Source organism: Tursiops truncatus, chromosome 2 (assembly GCF_011762595.2).
Source record: "Tursiops truncatus isolate mTurTru1 chromosome 2, mTurTru1.mat.Y, whole genome shotgun sequence".
In the NCBI taxonomy this organism is placed as follows: domain Eukaryota; kingdom Metazoa; phylum Chordata; class Mammalia; order Artiodactyla; family Delphinidae; genus Tursiops; species Tursiops truncatus.
Window position 1 is genome coordinate 7153614 of NC_047035.1, and position 15274 is coordinate 7168887.

Below are 15274 nucleotides of genomic sequence, written 5' to 3' on the forward strand. Positions count from 1 at the left end.
AAAGATCAAAGCCAAATGGGCATACATCACAAAGAAAATGTGTGGTGTGGACTGAGGCCAGGGGCTCAGTGTCATAAGTCATGAGAGTTCATCAATTCCTATCTCCTAGTGTGATGGGATATGAGATGGGGTTGGACATGGTGGCTTCGTAGATGATCAGACAATTTCAGCCACTACAGTATGTGGTCCACAGTTAGAAAGAAAGCATCTAAGCTTGCAATTAGGAGACCTGAATTGTGTACATTGGGTCCCTTGGCTCAGCTGGACCATAGTGTCCCATAAAGAGATGTAAATAGCAAAAATATAGTTTGGTAGGAAATAACAAGACACGGCAATTGTGAAGGAATTGGGTTTCAAACATTTCAAGGCAGTTATAAGCACTCTCATAAAAGAGCAGGCTTCTACTGCATTTCCTACCGAGTTATTCAGACAAGAGACCTGCTTTGAAATTTCTCTGCAAATTCTCAGAACCCTAATGCACAGCTTGAACCCCAAAGCAGCAGATGTTTTGAAATAGTGTAAATGCACAGAGAATGGCTTTCAAGAATCCAGTAAAACGTTGGGAGAGGGGTTAAGGATAGCACAACTGAAAAAGCAAACAACACACATTATTCAGATACAGCCATCACTTCTATGTTCATGTACTAAAGGATCCGTTTTCATTACTAAGCTATACCAAGCCCTTTTCCTAATTTTCCCATAATTTAACATTCAATTTATTTTACTACCCATATCACAGATAATTCATGGATAGAATCTTGAAAATTTGATATGATTCATTTCATTCCCAAGTAACATAAGGCCTTCTGCCTAATTTTCCCATATTTTTACATTCAATTTATTTTACTATCCACATCATAGATAGTGGAGGATAGAACCTTGAAAACTCAATTTGACTCTAAAGGTAGTGAACATGAAATTAGAAATGTATAGCAAAATAGTTACACGTTCATTTAACAAACATTTATGGAAAATGTCTCCTGTTCTCTACAGCACGGTACTGTAGGAAGTAGAAATGAATATGACACAAACTTCATCAAAGAGTCTATAACTTGGTAAGGTTGATGAAACATATATAAAAGGTGAATATGGATGTAAAGTAGCTTTATTTGAAGCCCATAATGCATTAGGCATTTTTAGCATTTAATCTTTACAAGATCTCTAAGAGACAGATATTATCATTCCCATTTTTCTGATGAGAACCCCAAGTGTACTTAGGTTGACATTATGTGACAAAACCATGATTTAAACCAGGTCAGTGTGATGCAATATCCACAATCTTTTAATTATACCGTATTACTTTCTAATGAAATACAGACCAAGTTGCAAAATTGATCAATGTTGAAGACAAAAGCAAAGAACTGGGAAAGCTTTTGGGATTTGGGGACAAAGGGATGGGAAAGAGAGACAGTCTAGATGAATAAGTAAGGAAGGCAACATGGAGGAGATGACGTTGGCCTTGAAAGATGGTGAGTTGGGACAGGCACGTGGGCACACATGCACGGCTCTGCCAATGCAAGTGTGTGCTGTATATATACATGTATTACTGAGCCATTTGTTACAAGAAAACTGGACCAATATGTGTTTCTTTCCATAGAAAATATCATTCTTGGCTTTTAGGCTTTTAATCACACCACACATTGCCTTCCTGGAGCTTCTCCTGATGTTCTAGATGCCCTTCATCTTCTTTGAGAGATAGTACATTATTTAGAAAAAATAGCTGCAAAGATGAGAAAGGTTGGAAGGAAAAGCAGATGACCTCACAAGATGAAAATATTTCTCTGCTGCTTATCTGGGCAAGGGACCTTGACAATGGTTGGATGGACAGTCCACTCTGACAAGTTTTTTGGTTCACTGTGGTTAAAGGGATTGTAGTCCACATGTTACTACAAAAATACAAATGATTGTGGTGCAACCTAAGTTGTTCTGGAGCTGGGGGAGGTTGTGATCATATCCCTCACTTCTGGATGAGAAACTCAGAAAGATGAATAGACTTTCTCATGGTCACACAGCAAACAGGTCAGGCTGATGTGATAAGAATCTTGCAATCTCAATAATTCCATTAGAGATGATTAAAAAGTTTTCATACAGTATTTAGGAAGGTAGCATGGAAATATCTGTTAATATTGGAAGGCATTTGATTTGACTATTTGCCTTAGGAATTTTGGCCTCTATGGATCTCAGTTTCCCTAATTGCAAGGCTAGGAGATGTTTAAGCAAAGCAATCTATAAAATTCTTTCCATTAAAAAATGCTGGAGTCTATGACCACTTTGTTGCAAGCGCTAAATAAAAGAGTGGTAACTAAGGGACAATTCTTATTTCCAAAATACTATGATCTTGATTTATTTGGACTAATTATTTAACAGAGGAAATAGTCACAAGGCAATACAGAAACTACACTCAATAGAGTTCTGAACGAATTTGAACCATTTTCTAAAATGTGTGCTAGTGTAGGGGTGTGTGAGTGTGTGTGTGTTGTGCAATCCTGGCTGAGAAGTTAGATCATATTATTGATTTTAATTATTAGAGTAGCCTACAGAGCTTACAGCCAAGTCTCAGTTTCCTAGAAGGTAAAATGGGTAATTCCTTCTTCTTATCTAAATGGCCACCAACACAATAATAATGATAATAGCTAACACCCATTAAGTTTACATTCTGTCTTACATCCTCCACCAAGCACTTGGTCACATCAACACCTGTAGTCCTCAACGCAATCCAAGGAAGCAGGTGGTATCTTCATTCTGATTTTCCTCAGCAGAGAGGCACAAGGAAATTAAGAAAAGGTCACTCAGTGAGTTGTAAAAGCCTTAATCTCAAGTCTGAACTTCCACCCACCACTCTGGGCTGCTTCCCAAGAAGAATAAGTGACACAACTTGTTATAAAGCATCTAGCTCTATGTATTGCTTGTTAATAATGGTTATTATTATCTGAGCAGAGATCTCCAAAAGGCTGGCCATGAGTACTGCCAGGTCCACGCAAAGATTTTGGTTGACCTTCAGAATGGTGTTTTTGGATTTTATAGGAGACTATATGTAAAGTTTCTTTAAAAATTGGAAGAGCTATAAAGCCTGCAGTCCCATAGGTTCCCATATCATCACTGACAGGGGCTGCGTATCTGTCTAGTGGCTCCCTCCTTTGACATGGAATGGATTCATTGCTTTGCCCCAAGTCCTAGCTGACCCAAGTCTTCATCTGTGTTACCTTCCTAACCTAAAGGATATTAGATTTCTACCCACTATCATAGAGAGTTCTGGATGTCTTTCCTTAAACTGCTAATATGCCCTGGCCTAAACAGATAGATATAGTTAGATAAACAGCCATCTCTATTAGCCCCTCACCTTGTATTTCTGTAGATGAGTCACGTTTCTCTGATTTGCCTGGGAAATAAGACTTTAATATCCTGAGCATTGTACACTCTGCCATTATTGAAATGTCACCTAGATTAAGAAAAAAAGAAATTCTGCTCTTGCCATTTTCTTACCTTGCTATTTCAGTTTTGTTCTTATCTCTTCCTAGGAAAGCATGTGGTGAATGTGAAAAACAATCATCATAGCAATTGGATGACAATTTGACTCAATAATGATTAATACCTGAAATATAATCATCTTCCCTTTCTTCATATACCTGTGTTCCCATGCCTTGGGTCCCTTAGATATGTCAGTCTCCCCAGTAAGAAAATGGTCTCTGGGATCAATGAGAGCATTAGTTATGTTTTCTTTTCTTTTTTGAATTTTATTTTATTTATTTATTTTTTATACATCAGGTTCTAATTATTTATCTATTTTATACATATTAGTGTATATATGTCAATCCCAATCTCCCAATTCATCCCACCACCCCACCCCGCCACTCTCCCCCCTTGGAGTCCATACATTTGTTCTCTACATCTTTGTAGTTATGTTTTCTGTTGCAGGGTAGGAGTTTGTATATTTCAATGAGGAGATGGGGGGGAATGAGAGGAGACTTTATGAGGCCCACAGATTTCAGCAGTAATTAAATATATGTGTTGATCTGTGATTCCCCTAGCCTAGCTTTCCTCTACAATGGATAAAAAATGCATTACTCACTCTTCCAACTAAATAAAGCTGCTCTAAGAAAAATACATGTTGAAATACCGAAAGAAGCCAAGACTCTATTTCTGAATGTTCACACCAAAAAGTGATAAAAAGAAGAAAATACGAGAATCATACCAAACAGCATCATACTCCTCTCTATAGCTCCATAATGGAGGATGCCCTATTGGGAACAGAAATTAATAACCTGTCCCCAGTATGCACACACATAAGATAACAAGCAGAGGGTGGAGTTTCTGTAAGCTCAATCCTGAATCTGAATTCACAGTACAGGTGAAGCTGGAGAATGCCTGCTTTGGCTTCTTCTTTCTTTCCCTCCTCCCTCCCTCCCTCCCTCCTTTCCTTCCTCCCTTCTTTTCCTTCCTTCCTCCTTTCCTTCCTTCCTTCCTTCCTTCCTTCCTTCCCTCTTTTCCTTCTTCCATCCCTCCCTCCATCCTTTCTAGAGGATGATCACTCTTTGGTCTTTAAATTTATGGCTGTTTATTCTCCAGTCCAGGAAAATTTGAGGACTGCCTGGGGGTCTCTGGGACAAGAAGATGTAATGTTGACTTTAATGAACAAATGGTATCCGGAGGGGAAAAATCTTTTAAGTGTCAGAGTTTGATAGAGAATTTGCCTGTGGGGTGTCTAGGAACCTGGACAGGGAAACATGTCTTGACCTTATGGGAAGCAGGGGTGGTTCCTCAGCCTTCCAAAATGAACTGGCTTGGGGAGTGGCTTCAAACTTAAGGTAACGTACATTTTTTTTTGTCATTGGCAGATTATTTAAATAAAACAATCACATTTTCAGAAAGGGAGGATTGTAGAATATGCAACAGCAGAGACAAGAATATCCTAACTGAATATAAATGTTCATAATGTTCTTGGCTTTTCTTTCAGGGAGATAAGGAATCAGAGACTTTTTGCAAATGGTATTGATTATAGATATATATAGAAACAGAGAGAAATAATAATGATGGATATATATTTCCTCCATCATTATGTAAAGTTATATATTACATTATGTACAGTATATATTATATTATATTGTTATATTATGATGGAAGAAATATGTATCCATCAATATTATTTGTATCATTGTCAGTCACTTCCTAGCTCTTTGAACACAACAGAAAGTTGTATAACTTCTAGCCTCAGTTTATTTTTCTAGAAAATTGGCACGATGACCTACACTTGCAGAGATGTTATAAATATTAATGTGACACCTCACTCTTGGAGCCACTCTGTACTTGACCAGCTTACTTGGAGCATCTTGAATACAATGACCCTGCTTCTGGTTCCCCAAGCTCTGTGCCAGGCACATAGTAAGAGCTTAGTGTGTGCTTGGTGAGCACCACTTGAAGAGAATTCTGCCTTTCATTCTTCACAGTCTTCCAGAAAGGCACCATCTACTGACATCTGATGTGCCAAGTGTTTGTGCTTGGGCTGAGGGTCTCCATTCCTCATTGATACAACTCAGAGTCTTCCTGGAGAGACCTCTAAAAGGTAGTTAAAGTGCTTCCAAATGCAGTGTAATCTCCAGAACATGTTCTTAGATATTCAGTGAGTAAGAGAATTCCTCCTTGGCAGTGCTTTCTCTTCCACTCCATCATGCATAGCAAGCATGCTCTTGGATCTTGTGTCTTCAAGAAAAGCAAATATGTGGATCTCAGAACAAATTTAGAAAGACCTAGCCTGCTAGTCACCCACATGGCAATGATAAATAAAGAGCCTCAGGGGTCATAGTTATCCAAAACTTCTTTCTCTGGAATTCTTGAGTTACGACTATTAAGTTGCTCGTTCTTTCTTTCTTCATGGTTTCAATCAACACTCTCCTTTTCAGTGCTTGCTGTTTGCCACACGCTGTGCCACAGAGGTTTCTCCCTTGAAGCCCCAAATATTTTATGTCAACAGGTTTGATAAAATCAACCAAAACAATAACTTTCTAAAAAAGCTATATCCATGCTGTCTTCTGTCATTTGAAAGTGAGGTCCCTGAACACCATCCCATTTTTATCATGATTCAGGGCTATCCTTATGCACACAGTAAAAATCCCTTGTAAAAGGGATTGTAGTGAGAACTTCCGTTTGTCTTATTTATCAAATGGCACCACATTGCATTCTTTTAAAATCTGTTTTACATAGTTTTATGCCTTCTCCACTTCCTGATTATGCCCTATGATCACCAGTGTCCCCACCTTCTTGTCTACCTACTTGTAATACATTTTCTATTTTTTAAATTTTTTTTATTTACCTGGGCTTGGGAGTGAGAAAACCAGGAAGGGAAGAGTAACGTGTGTCGTCAAAAATATCAATGGACTAGAGTTGCAATTCTTATCTGACACATACTAGTTACGCCGCTGAGCAAATAACTTTAAATCTCTGATCTTTATTGTCCTCACTTTAAATTGGGAAATTTTGCAACCCCGTCTTGCAACATTGTTGAAGATATTAGCCATGCTGCTTACCAAGCTCTAGCTCAGTGGCCAAAGTGCTGCCATTGTTGGAGTACACGGAATCCTTCCTCCCCTGAATATGCTGCAGCATACGTCTTAAATGTCCAGGTGCATCTCTGCTTTCTGTACCTTGGCTAATAATAATAAAAGGGGTGAGTTACGGAAGCCATACATTTTAGGTCCATTACCTTCTCTAACCCTCACAGCAAGGTGGTGATGTTGGCGCTGCAGTGCTTATTTTGCAGATAAGAGCATAGCAGCTTGGGAGGTTAAATAGCTTGTTGGGATCACATAGCTAGTAAGTGACTCAATCCTATGTTCCTGACACCCAAATCACGAATTATTTCACTGCAATGGACTTCCTCTCTGGGAATAAGACAGGTTTGCAGAGAGTGGAGTAATGGATCACGGAGGTGTAACTCTACCAACCCCAGGAGGCAGCCAGCTGCTCTGAACATTGATTATCTTTGGCAGACCATCACATTTGAGGCCATGAAAGATTCAGGTATTGGGACAGGGCAGATTGGTTCTCTTCTACACCTCTGAGCTCAGTGCTTGGGGACCAGGATCTGCTTGATATTTTGAGGATCTAGCTCTCGGCCTTCCTGCAGAGTGGCAGGTATAATGTATTTAAGATATGCTGGACTGATCAGGTGAGAATTTATGTAAGCTGGAATGATTAGGTGGCTTAACTAATCAGGGCATTTAACTCCTTAGCCTTCTGCTCCTGGGACTAATAAATCTGAACCCAGTGCTGCTAATCACAAAATAAGTCAAGTTTCGCATTTTGTCCCTCTCCTCTTTAGTGGAGTGATGAGAGAGAACAGGAGAAAGGGAATAATAACAAACCCAGAGAAATGATGATTGGCAACATCAAAGGGTGAAGTTGAGAATTCCAAGCCTAAGTCAGGATGACATGGGAGAGTGTGATGACACTGGTGTCTAAAAGGAACCCGGGATGTCACTTGGTCATCCCCCAAGGATGCCAGTGTAGGATGGCCACATCCAAGCCATCAAATAAACTTTTGTCTGTTGGGTGACATCCTGTCATAGTATTTGGGAATTGACTTGCTCAGAGCTACAACATGGAATGGAAACTACCGGAGGCCAAGCCTCATCTCTCTGCTTACAAGTGAAGCATGTGCATTGCCTTCTAGTTGCTCAAGCTCACTTATCTTACTTGCTGGGCTTTCGAGATGAATGGCATTCTATCATTCTCTTATCTTGTCACCAAAATAGCTTACAAAATCATGTCTCTTCCTCTAGTCTCACCATTTCTTCTCCAACATAGCAGCCAGACTTATCTTTTTAAAATAGAAATCATGATGTCATCTCTCAGCCTGAAATCCTTCAGTACCCTCCCATTACCTTCAACACCAAGTTCAAATTCATTAACATGCCCAGCCAAGTCTTCCTTTAAGTTTCATCTCCCACTCCCACCCTCTCTAGTCCTCTCTTCCAGGAAGGGCAGGGTGCTCATAAATAGTATGGAACAATTTGCATTTTCCTAAACATTCCACCCTCTTCCAGCAGTCTGTGCCCTAGTGTACTCTATTTTGTTTAGAATGCCCTTCCTTTTCAGTTGGGAATATTCCTTCACTTCCATCATTTGAGGGCTCAGACATCACCTTCTCAGTCAAGCTCTTCTTGACATCTTCAGGCTTCAAAAGGCTTACTTGGGGTCCTGCTGTACGCTTCATAAAGACCTTACATTTATCCTGGGTGCTCACCTCTTTGCATGTCTGTCTTCCTTTCTAGACTCCCAACTCCTTGGGGTCAGGAAGAGTGTATTACTAATCATGATAAGCAGCCTGGTATGTGTTTGAATAACTCTGAATGGTGCCCAGCAGCTTTCTAAGATGGAGTGACACTGTCTGGCATTCTGTTATCCCAGATGTGGACCAAGCTGAGATCCAGAACAAAAGTGGAGCCCACAGAGGCCATTGAAAACAAGAGGATGGTAAAGAGAAGCCGATATTAGGAGAGAAAATCTGGGGTGAGGACAATATCCTCCAAGGAGGATTTTATGGGGTTTTGCCACATGTTGTCCAATGAAAAACATTTCTCTATCTTCCCATGACATTTTCAGCAAAATAGCTATTTCTTGTTAATCTATGGTAAGTCAGCTCTTCTGGAGAGTATGTGACAAGTGCTTTCATGATTTTAAGGTCTATCTTGGGACATCCATCACATCCGCATTGCTCTTACCTCAATAACTGTAAATAATAGCTTTAGTGATCCTTCCTCATGTGCCAGTACCTGCTAGGCACTATCCTTGCACAGTTTCATTCAATACTCAGAGCTGCCTTGGGAATAAGTATTATTATTAATATAACTCTTATGGTGATATAATTGAAAGGAAGACAGAATAAAAGATGTTCCCAAGGTCACATACTAAGTGGGAAACTGGGACTTGAACCCAAGTCAATGTGAAAGAAAAATCTATGTTGGTAACTGTTCTCCTAGGTCCCACCTTGGGACAGGGCCCTGGTGCATGGGCTTTCTTGACCTCAGTAGTCCGAGGATGGCAAGAGAAGTGATTATGGGCTGTCTGGGGCCAAGCGGGGAGGAAGACCTGCTGGGAGGTGTGTAGCTTCAGGATACATTACAGGTACGCTCCTGCTTCTCATGAAACCAGAGACTTAACCAAACCACCATTGAGATTTCTGAGGCTGCAATAACCTTCCTAGTGTTTTGATATTTTTTCTAGTTTTGTCTTTTCAAAAAAGGTAGAGAAAATGACAGGGAACTTTCTCTGTCAATGCCCAAGAGCCCAAATCAGCCTGAATAAGAGAGAGGTAGAGGGAAGAAGCCTTGTTTGAAATGTGTTTTTGTTCTAACCTAAATAGGATGAAAGGAAGCCTGCAAAGTTTGTCATCGAGAAGGCAGGAAGTAGCCCAGAACAGAAGTTATCTACGCAGTAATGTAGCCACTTGCAGCAATTCAGCAAATAAAATCTTCTATGTACAGACACCCTTCAGAGTTACAGTAACTTTTTATAGAATAAACATTGCTCACAAGCCAGTGGGTTTGGTCATAGCACTGGCCTCCCCCCTTGACTCTGAGGCCTGCCCTTGATACCGTAGCTGATATTCCTGAGTCTCAGGGTCTCCATCTCTCCATGAGGGCTCTAGTTCCAACTCTGAGTGGCTGTTAGGGTTATGAGACATTGGTGGAGGTGCTTTTAAGAGACCGTCATGTTTGGTCTAACCCTTTTGTTTTGCAGGTGCTGATTCCTTCCACTCATTGAGAGGGGAAGGAGCTCATCTGAGATCTCATGGCAATCTCATGTCAGCCCCAGGACCACCAGAACAGAAGTCGCACCCCTCTCACTGGTGACCCAACTCAAGGTCTGTGTCTTTTTCTATTTTTTAATTTTTATTTTATATTGGAGTATAGTTGATTTGCAATGTGTTAGTTTTGGGTGTACAGCAAAGTGAGTTATACATATACATGTATCTATTATTTTTCAGATTCTTTTCCATTATAGGTTATTGCAAGATATTGAGTAGAGTTCCCTGTGCTATACAGTAGGTCTTTGTTATTTATTTTACATATAGTAGTGTGTATATGTTCATCGCAACCTCCTAATTTATCCCTTCCCCTCTTTCCCCTTTGGTAATCAAAAGCTTGTTTTTGAAGTCTATGAGTCTGTTTCTGTTTTGCAAATAAGTTCATTTGTATCATATTTTAGACTTCACATATAAGTAATATCATATGATACTTGTCTTTGTCTGACTTACTTCACTTAGTATGATTATCTCTAGGTCCATCCATGGTGCTGCAAATGGCATTTTCTTGCCCTCAAGGGTGCTTCTTCACATTTACTCCAGGTTAGTGACCCACTAGATATGGGACAACACAAAAACAGTTCCTCTGAATCCTGTCCTCTCCAGTACTGTGGTCACGAGCCACGTGTGGCTCTGGAGCACTTGAAATGTGACTGGTCTGAATTGAGATGCACCGGAAGTATCACACATGCACACTGGGGTTTGAATACTTAGCACACAGATAAAAATGGAAAATCTCTCATTCGTGATTTTAGATGGTTTACAGATTGAAATAATATTTTGGATAAATGGTGTTTAATAAAATATATTATTAGATAATCTCACTTGTTGCATTTTATGTTCTTTGACTATGTGGTGAATAGAAAATATAAAATTACATATGGGCTTCTCATTATATTTATATTGAATAGCACAGCTGTAGCCCATCTTTTTTTCTCTCTCTCTTTGTTCTATTTTCAGGAAAAATACTCCATCTCTGTTTCTTGTTTGTTTGTTTGTTTTGTTTTCCTGCCACCATCCTCGCTGTCTCAGTTTTACTCCCCACAGAGTTTTCTGTAGTGACAGTAATAATAGTTTGTGTAATGATTAGGGTAATTTGTGAAACTCTATGTTCTCATTGGTTCTCTTCCTTACAAAATGCACCCATAAGATTTCTTGTCCAACGTACTTTTGCTTGCCGTGTCAGGCTGTTTCTGCACCCATGAACAGTCATGGAGAATTCTCTGGAGATTGTCTTCAGTGAGTAGCCATCCCAAGATCAAATTCAGAGGAGGGAAAGGTCACACTCTCAAGCCAGCCTCATTCTACTTCCTCCAACTCTTCTGAAGAAATGCCCTGTATCTCTCCCTCATTGTTGTTTTTTTGAATATATAAAAAACTGTGCATAATGAATGCATACATCTTGATGAGTCTGGAGATAACTAGACACCTGTGAAACCATCACCACAATCTGTGCCATAAATCTACCCATCACCTCCAAAAGCATTTCCTTGACCTTTTGTGTATAACAATTATTATTATCACTTATAATAAGAATGCAACATAAGATCTGTCCTCTTAGCATATTTTGGACATGATGTTTTACAATAGATCTCTAGGACTTATTCTTCTTACATAATTGAAATCATGTACCCTCTGACTAATACCTTCCTGTTCCCTTCTCCCCCCAGCCCCAGGAAACCAACATTCCACTTTCTGCTTCTATGAGTTCTATTTTAGATTCATCCTATAAACAATATCATGCAGTACTTGTCCTTACGGAAAACGGTGTGGAGTTTCCTCAAAAAACTACCATACGATCCAGCAATATAACTTAGAACTACCATGTGATCCAGCAATCCCACTTCTGGGTAAATATACAAAGGAATTAAAATCAGGATCTCAACGAGATACCTGCATTCCCACATTTATTGCAGCATTATTTACAATTCCAAGACATGGAAGCAACCTAAAAGTCCACCCAGAGATGAATGGATAAAGACAATGTGGTGTATACATACAATGGGGTATTACTCAGCCTTAAAAAGAAGGACATCCTGCCATTTGCAACAACATGGATGAACCTGGAGGACATTTTGCTAAATGAAGTAAGTCTCCATCACCTTGGACCTGAGATGGTGCAAACACCCTGAGTTCAAAGAGTGGTTTCCTCTTCCTGTTTCCTCTGACTGTCTCCACGCGGTTTTGTTCTTTGTGACTCACTTAACCATTGTAACTGGCTGCAACCTGATTAACTCATCCACTCATTTGTTTGGCAAAGACTTACTCTACATCTCATAAATACCAGCTACTGAACTAGTGGCAGAGGATGCAGAGATGAGCTTGATTTGACCCTTGGCCTCAAGGAATCATAGACAAGTTGAGAAAGCAGACTTACAAACACAATATTATAGTAGGTCAAGGCATCATTTGAGTTCACAAAGCAGGGGAACCTAACCTATCCTAAGGGGTAAAAGAGAAAGCTCCCTAAAGATGTGTTGGGCAGAGTAGGAAGGATGATGAGGACTTAGCTGGCTTATTGTTATGATTATTAGTATTACCGTCAACACCATTATCATCATTTTAAAGGCAGAGGAAAGGCATCTCTGTCCAAGGAAACAGTAACTGAAAAGGCATGAGCTCGAGCAAGAGGATGAACAATTTTAGGAACCAAAGACACTCTGATGACGTTGGTTGACCATGAGCTTGGGGAGAATGGGAAGGAGTGGGGAAGAGGAGCAGGTGTGAGCCAGCTTCTGGAGGCGCATAAACCAAGCTTAGTAATTCATCCTTAACCCTAAACCTATTACGAAGCCACACATGGCACTCATAAAAGTGTGTGTAGCAGTCAGCCTAGCATTATGGACTGATTACTTTGGGAGCCAAGAATGAGGAGTGAAATTGCTCCAACCCTATGTACAGAAAGCAGAACAGCCACATGTCCACAGGGTCAGACTGACTTGTCTTAGAGACTCACCTACCAGGTATTTGCAATTCATCTACTTCCCTGTTATCTGAAGGAGACACCTCCTGGAAGTCCAGGGGCTGTCCATAATATTATTTCCCACAGTCCCACCAGGCATAAAGGATTACATGTATGTTTTCTCTCCTTGATGATGAGGGCAAAGGTGCTGGGTCAGACAGGCGCCTTGGGGAACCAGAGCAGACTTGGGGGATCTGTCCTTCCCAGCCCCAGAGAGACTGGCTTGGTTCAGGGACCCCTGGGGCCCTGTCTATGAAGTGACTTTTCTCATTTCCCTTTGATCAGGCAGTTCATGGCATATTTGGAAGGACAAGGAGTGATTTGTCTTGCACATGTGTTTTCATTTATTCCTCAAAAGCAGAGCTAAAACATTAAGCGAGAATACAATGAAGTCCAGTGGGCAGACAAGCTTCAAACAGTCTCAAAGGGTTTATCTAAGATAAGCTCGCTTGTTTATAATCCACATTTTTTAAAGTAGCTTATGGAAAATACAGCATGGCTGGATAAATAAGGATGAAAGTGAAATAAAATGATGCCAGGCTGGAGGTCAATTCTGGAAAAGTTTGCCGTACATTTCTGAATAATTCACCAAGAGAGGGGGGAGGCTTGAGCTTGAGCTTCCTAGCAGCCAATGAAATAAGTGACAGCGTTTGATAGGGAGAAGGTGGGTGTAAGAACACTTACTCTTGTACTTAGAGCTGAGAGAAATCGCATTGCTAGTTCTTCACAAAGCACACATTTTGTACTTAACACTGTCTTTAGTAATATCCTGATCACAATCGGATTATAGGTTTCAGAGGATTATTTTAAATAATATAACTTTCTTCTATTTAAACATTATCCCTTGAGCATCTCTGATGTATAAGTGTGGTAAACTGCAATAATGGGCTCAAATATTTACTGTCCTTCCTTGTCCCTGCCTGCTGCCATGGAGTGTGCAGGGTCTCATCCCATAAGAACATATGCTCCCCGATCCCACTGATACCAAGTTTTGCCACATGATGTGCTTTGGCCAATAAAATGAAAGTGATCCTGAGAACCACTACAGGGTTTTGTCATCACTCTTTTTCCTCTGTCTCGAGAAGGTCAAGCGCCAGAGAGGGACTGCATATTCAGCCTGGATCTCAGTACAAAGGTAGAAGGAGGGGTGCTGCTGTTGACCTACCATTAACATCAATATGAGCAAAAAATGAACCCTTGTAGGGCTTCCCTGGTGGCGCAGTGGTTGAGAGTCCGCCTGCCAATGCAGGGGACACGGGTTCGTGCCCCGGTCCGTGAAGATCCCACATGCCGCGGAGCGGCTGGGCCCGTGAGCCGTGGCCGATGAGCCTGCACGTCCGGAGCCTGTGCTCCACAACGGGGAGAGGCCACAACAGTGAGAGGCCCGCGTACCGCAAATAAATAAATAAGCCATTGTAGTAAGCTCCTGAGACTTGGGGGCTATTTGTTACTTCAGCCTGACCTAGTAAAAGCTGACTTATACTGCTTTATTGGTGCCTCTGGAGAACACAGAGTTACAAAAATAGAATCCCTATCCTCTGGGAACCTGCAATGTAGTGGGCAAGCTCAAAGTAGATGATTAAAAATTGGCTAAAGGCTATAAGTGCCACTTCATCCAGGAGTGGATACTGAGAGAATGAGTGAGGTCGGAGTAGAGGAGACAAAATAGGAGGTCACATGGAAGGCTGAATTTAGTAGAGTGTGTTCAGGAAGTGCAGAGACAATGTCACAATGGAGCTCTGACTGGGCGGAAGACTGTGATAAGAAATAAATTTGGAAACCAGAGAGAAACTCAGAGAGAGATTCTTAGAGCCTTTGCAACTTTACGTACAGTGTTTGTTGAGTACCTGCTGTGTGCTAGGCATTCTTCTCAGTATTGTACATGTCTTGTCTCATTCAGTCCTCACGACAGCACCGGGAGATGGAGCTTCTAATGCCCATTTTACCCAGATGAAGAAACTGAGGCTTAATCCCAAAGAGGAATGGGTAGTAAATGGCAGAACTAAGACCTGATTCTTATGCGTTCCAAAGCCCATCTCTCCTTTTGCCATGTTCTCCAGGTGTACAGAGAGATAGTGGAAGGTCTTGCATGCTGTGCTAATGACTGTGAACTTCACTGGGTTTGCAGTGGAAAGCTACTGAAGGCTTCTGAAATCAGGAGGAGGGCAATGCTGATCTGGCCCGTGGTTTCAGGAAGATAATATCATCAGTCATGTAAAGGACAGCTTTAATGTGCTGACCAGGAGCAAAGAACAAGTAGAGTCCAATGGTGACAATTCCATACATTGGTAGCCAAGTAGTCCATTTAGTTATCATATGGGTGAATTTGACTCCAATAGGCCTTGCAAATGTCTACGCAGAAGATCCACAGGCACTATGTCCCAATAGATTAATTTCTTAGAGTTATTTAATGAACAACAACAGTAACAGCCAGTGTCATGAGCCATCTCCTCTTCCTATTTAGGGTAGTTTGCATGCATGTACACTTGAAACAGGAGGGTTGGATCCTATGG

At 40.8% G+C, this 15274-nt stretch overlaps 1 long non-coding RNA gene across 1 annotated transcript; it reads left to right on the forward strand.

The window, feature by feature from the left end:
* The first annotated feature begins 9541 nt into the window (after positions 1 to 9541).
* Positions 9542 to 13798, forward strand: LOC117311183 (uncharacterized). The gene is made up of 3 exons (XR_004525440.2): positions 9542 to 9859; positions 10277 to 10342; positions 11470 to 13798. It is a non-coding gene; the product is annotated as an uncharacterized lncRNA (long non-coding RNA).
* Positions 13799 to 15274: the final 1476 nt, after the last annotated feature.